Source organism: Solanum pennellii, chromosome 2 (assembly GCF_001406875.1).
Source record: "Solanum pennellii chromosome 2, SPENNV200".
NCBI lineage: Eukaryota > Viridiplantae > Streptophyta > Magnoliopsida > Solanales > Solanaceae > Solanum > Solanum pennellii.
Window position 1 is genome coordinate 14795595 of NC_028638.1, and position 7008 is coordinate 14802602.

Below are 7008 nucleotides of genomic sequence, written 5' to 3' on the forward strand. Positions count from 1 at the left end.
GATACTTCAAATGGAAACATAAAAAACATATATGCCATCGATTCAAATGAGGACATACTTGAACTTCTCTTGAACGATGCTACGGTCCAAGTCTTCCTTACCAAATGCTACTCACCTACCAACAACTATAGAGATAGATAAAAGCATGGATTAGTACAACCACATGTACTAAGTATGTCATAATGCATAAGAATCATCAAAACGGACATTTATTGGAAATATTCATCTTTTCATTTAAAAATCATATTAAAATCATAAGAACAACATTTGACAACATAGAAACACATAACATAACATTTAAATAATTTTTTCATAATTTTGAGCCAATATTACAATAAGCTCAACTCACTGCCACAGTGAATTCCTTCACTGCACAGTGAAGTTGCTTGTCTTCACCTTAGATGTCTTATAGTATTAATTATCTCACCTAAAGCTATCCGAAGGTTCACTTAATTAACACCAAGAGAGACCGCCCATACAACCTCTCTAGGCATAGCTAAGGCTCCTCGAGACTACTTATGATGAGTCACATACACACTTACAAGACATCAACATATGAATATGATATTCTCCTACCAAAAGTTATTCTAAGTCTCACTTGATACACCAACATAAAGATGATATGACATTTTCCTTCCAAAGGTTATCAAAAGACCTACTTACGTAAATCAAGAAGATAAAGTCCATGATTGACCTCTTCAAGATTACCTAAGTAATCCTTAAGACTACCTAAGGCTTAGATTATGTCTATATATTCAACCAATTTCCCTAACTAGAGTCATTCTCAAGACTTCCAAAGATAAGATATGAAGAGATCATCCCTTATGCCCTATTCACACTTTAGCTAAGGAATCCTTAAGTCACTTTAGATTAGGTACTCATTCATTTACATGCTTCATAACATAAGTCATTAGTTCATTAAGAGATTCATACATCACATAAAGGAAATTCAAGTAATGGTCTTAGACAAGACCTAGGGACTCCAACTAACACCTTCAAAGCCTATTTTGCAATGCCTAGATAGTGTCCCATACCACCACCTTAACTTCATAGAACATCTCTAATGCTAGTAAGTATCCCACATGATGAGAATAGGCAATAACCTACATAGACTATGATAGCAAGAAATGGAATCTGGAGTTCTATCCTACTCCGATGAGTTTGTTCCACTTGCCAATGGTAGAATTTGGAGACATCCCATGTAGGCACATGGTTAAGGAATATGAAGGGCATGCTTTGTATTATAGTCTCATTATTTGACTAAAACTACTTCCCTTACCATACTCAGTCGGTGCTAACCTTTGTTCTCATAGGCTAATTCACATTAAGGTTCATATAAAGGGGTTCCATATCAAGTTCATAACCCAATTACATTTACCCTACAAAAGAGGTCCTTTAGGGTTACCTTACAATGGATACAAGAAACTCATGATAACTTTCGTAAGTTTTGATATGATTATATTCCAGCCAATCAACCTTAAGTCCATTATTCCTTTACTTTGAAGGATACCATAATGTCTTTCTACTTCAACATTCATAACCTTACCACTAGATTCAAGGTTTTCACATAAAAGAAATTTTTAACATCATTTAAGGTCTCATGTCATTCATACATACAAGACTAAGAGATTTAACATCTAAGTCAAGACATAACATATTCATATTCATAAATACATCAAATAAGGGACACAAGTCAACCAAGACAAGACACCACATACTTCACCTTAACAAACATTACATATCATTCTAGAAGCACATAGAAGTAATTATTATCATCTTTAGGTCATCCTATACACTATCATAACATTATCAATATGACCATCATAGAATCATATAGTCAAGTAGGAATAACCAAGACTCAACCCTAAGACTATACACACAAGGTCAAAGTCATAATCTAACATGATAACCTAAATAACATTAATAGAAGAACATATATATGACTTCACATGTAGATATATATAGTCATGATTTACATAATCAACTACACAAATCTTCACATTACTTCAAGTAGTTGCCGACGAGGCCATGGTCATAATAATACATAAAGTAACGCCGACAATGCCACATCAATTGCAAGTAAAGCACATAACACTGCCACCATAAGTGGACCATACCAATCACAATGGAAGTATAAATAACATCAAAATAAATGAAATAGTGCAGCTTCAATACCTAAATTCAATGCCAAATCAACCAATTCGATATCACAAGGCCCTTACCTGGCCATAAACAATTATCCAATGCAATTATATCAATAATAAACGAAACTAGGTCAATTCACTACATATTCATCAATCTAATACAACCTAGATATCAATTTAGTACAATTATTATATCATTAGACAACCCATATAAATCTACACCATAATTCATCAACATTAGGTTAATATCAAGTAACCCATAACTTAGTCAAAACTAGGGTTCATCCAATTCATGGGTTCATAGGCAATTTAGGTTAAAATCATCAATACAATAACAATTTAATCCATAATAAACGTTTAAAAACAATTAATGCAAGAACCCATGGCAGTATCATGAAATTGGACAATTCAACTTGAAAACTTTAGAAAACTTTTGGAGAGTTGGGCTCCTTGATGAAGAGAGTATCAAGGATCAAAAACCATACCTCAATGATGATAATTATTCACTTTGATGAAGAATATCTACTCAATTCAACAATCCAAGATCTTCCTTGACTTTGGACTTCAATGGAATCTTAGGGAATTTCTAAGGGATTTTGATTTGGAAGATTGAAATCTTCTAAGTGTTAAACACTTATATACAGGTTTAAAATACCCAAAAGACCCCTTAGGAACCTCCAAACCTCTTATTTGGAAGTGGGATGAAATTATACTTTTACCCTCACTTAACAGTAGCCTGCGTAGGAACATAGACCCCAAACGACGGTTGCCCATCGACAGGGCGTAGGTCCACACAAGGACCAACCTGTCCTCCGTCGATGGGTTCAAAGACTAGAAACTGAATGCTTAACTCCCCAGGATAAGTAACATAAGAATCCCTCCACCTATGGGGCGTTGAACAGGACACTGGCCGTCGTTTGCCATCCGTAGGTTGGACTGCCTTGGGCAGTTTTGGCCACCAACATGGGTCCTTCCTCAAGGACCCTTGGTTGGTCCTTGGGGATGTTTGCCCGGACGTTTCCAACCAAAAAATGACTGTAAATGAGTTTAGCACCTCTCACAAGAATTTCATCCAAAACGAACACATAAAACTCAACGAAAACATGCCTAGAAACACAAGGTAATTTCAAGGCAAGCCTTTCAAACGTCATGGATGTTCTTGGACGTTTGACCTCCAAACTTCACGAAACTTAACACAATACCTATGTACATCATAATAACTCATTTAAAGACCTTATAACTTCATGAATTACACATAATCACATATGAGGAACATAGGTGACTTAGTCATCGAACGTCTTGGTCGTCCCTTAACATTTGACTTCCAATGCACCTAAAATCTTAGACACTGCGTCAGTACAAAATTATAGACCTATTTAGGAACTTATACCATCAATAAAAACATGTTACGCTCTAGTTCAACTAAGTCATATTCGGGGGCTTACAACGTATATGTGGTTTAGTGAGATGTCAATCTTTCGTTTATTCAACCTCATGCTCTTATACCATGTTTTTCATGATCGGGGAGCACCCCCTAGACTTAACCGACGTTCACATCCTTGAAGAGGGCTTAGATAGCCTTTAGAATTCTTCATAACATATCATAGGTTAAAAATGCAAAAAATTAAAACTTTTACACAATGAAGTATACTTAGACTTCTCACATATCATATATAGAGTTTACATAGACTCATCACTTATGAAGTTTACATAGATTTCTCATTTAGGCAATTTAACCAATTCATAAGAAATAGTCTAATAATAGTCTCACATTAAACCATCTAATAGATAATTACAAAGTTGGGAATAACCCTTACTTCAATACAATATGCCACATATAGGCTTACAACAATAGTCTCAAATGATAAAGGAAGGAATACGTGTTTAGAGATAAGCAACATCATAGCTAGAGTAGAAGAATGACAACATCGTCGAATTTGAGGACTCACCAATAACTTGGGAAAAGTTCCAAGTCTTCCTTCAAAGTGGCCTTCTATACTACAATGGCATGAACCTACATTATTCGAGAAAAGGGAAAGAATATGGGTTAGTACAAATCATATGTACTAAGTATAGAAACATATGCAATTAAAACATGCTTAAAAGGACATTTTGTTCAAAACAATGCTAAGTCACTTTTAAAAGCCTTTATGCACATTTAATATCATATACAAATCAATGATCATAACATCATTTAAGACAAGTCAATATTAAACTCAAGACCAACATTATCATAAGGTCATATCAACATGAATAACTCCAACATAAAGTCAAAAAAATAATTTATATACTAGAGTTCATAACATTAAAGCATATAAGACCCTTACTCACAATCCCCTCCAAGCCTACAAGTGCAATGCTCATGTGAAGCCCCATAACCTCTCATAATCAAGCAAACTAGGCAAAAGAGCATAAGCAGTGTTTACCTTTCATATAACATCATTTTATAGAAACTTAGACCAATATCATGTTCATCACATAGGTCAACATCATGGAAAGTCAACATCATATAAAGTCAAAATTTGCATTTCATTCATATCATAAGTGCATAAAAACAACCTCCTAGGATTTCCCTCAAGGTCAACTTGTGCCATGTATAAGTAAGGTCCCATACCCCTAGCTATACTAAGTAGAACTTGTTAAGTCATTCTAGTTAGTATTCAGTTTATTACTTTCATTCATTTATTTTACTTTCGAGAACAATCGCCTTAACCTCCAATAGACCATGTGAGATAAACATGGAATCTGGTGTAGCCCTACTGCGAACGAAGGTATGCTACTTGCCAAGGTAAAACCAAAACATGAACATAATATTCTAGGTGGATCCACTAGCTAGTTTTCATATGGGGGATACATAGTTAAGGAACTAGGAGATATGTGTTAGAAACACTCTTTATGCAAAATTGCATTATAGTCTCCATATCATGAGAACGATTGTGAACCTAACTTCCCTCATTGGGAATGGACATCTCTCATATCTAGTTCGCTCGGTGCTAAGCTAAAGTCCCTTTTTGAAATGTCTTTAAGCCTTTCTTAATCATCATATCTTAATATAATCCATAGGAGACTAACCCCTTGTATAATCATGTTATTATATCATTAGGTACTGCATGAGAATTTCCTTTTATTACAACCCTTCATTTGAGAGATCAACACACCATAATCATACCATAATTGGGCACACAAGAGAAATACATTTATCCTTACATGATCATATCCCTATCAAGATCTTACAATTAAATATATCCATAACATGGTATCACATTCATCATATCATCATCTTCTTAATCTATTCACATATAATACTTCAATTGAACATCATCATCAAGTATAGACCATCATCATTAAAGTAAATAACTCATAATCATAGTGTCTTACCAAACAGCCTCCACAAGCCTCCTTCAAGATATTATCATTCATACATCTATTCACTTATTATCACCATATAATATTAATGTATACAAGAACTAAGTCAACTGTATCATCACTAATCAAATCAACCTTAATTCATAACCTAGGGTTAGGGAAAAGGGTTCAATCATGAATTCTTCCATAGAACTAGGTCAAAGACTAAAAATACAACAATTAACCAATATACAATCATAATATCAATAATAATCAAAGGAATTAAACATAAAATAAATTTGAAAGATCATTCACGAAATTGGAAGAAAACCCATCTTTTAGACATCATTAGAAACCAATTTTGAAGAGCTTCTTGGGGGAAAGAGATTCCAAAAGTGAATAGCTTTCATACCTTAGGATTCATGGAAGAATAATGGATAAAATATTGAGTATTGACTCCCTAGTGAACCTTGACAATTTGTCTTCCATGGGGTCTTGGAACATAGAGAGAAAGTAGAGAAAAGTTGGATAGAATTGGGTTTGGAAATAATTGGGTGTTGAGTTGGGTTTAATGACGGTTAACTCTTTTATAGTCCCCAACTAACTTAATTAACCACCCCTTTACCCTTAGTTAATTAATTAACTAATTAACCAACTAACCTAACTTAGTTAAAAACTTAATAGTTACTCAGTGCCAAACGACAACTGTCGTCTACGGGGCGTCGACCAGATGTTGTCACCAGTATGCTTCAAGTGTTTTCTATTAATGTCTATGCATTATTAGATCCCAGTGCTACATTATCATTTGTAACTCCCTTAGTAACTAAAAAGTTTGATATGCTACCTAACATCTTAGTTGAACCTTTGGAAGTTAATACCCTGGTGGGTGACTACATTGTTGCTAAAAGAGTCTATAGGAGTTTTCCCATATCATTGCCTACATCGGTTGATTTGGTAGAATTTGATATGTTGGACTTTGATATCATATTAGGGATGGATTCGTTACATGCTTGTTTTGCTTCAGTTGATTGTAGAACAAAAGTAGTCAAATTCCAATTTCCTAATGAACCCGTCTTAGAATGGAAGGGGGTAAACTCAATTCCTAGAGGTCAAACCATTTCGTGTCTAAAATATCGTAAGATGATCTTTAAGGGGTGTCTCTACCATATTGTGAGGGTCAAGTACCTTGATTCTGAGGTTCCTCCTTTAGAGTCAGTACCCGCAGAGAAGGATTTTCTGGAAGTCTTCCCTAATGACTTGCCCCAAATTCCTCCTGTATGAGAAATAGACTTCGGCATAGACTTGTTGCCGGATACAAATACAATTTCAATCCCTCCTTACCAGATGGCTCTAGCCGAGTTTAAGGAACTAAATATTAAATTCAAAGACTATTTAGACAAACATCTTAACTAAACCTAGTATTTCATCATGGGGCATCCTGTGTTATTTGTTACGAAGAAGGATGGGTACCTTAGGATGTGAATTGATTACCATCAACTAAATAAGATCACCATAAAGA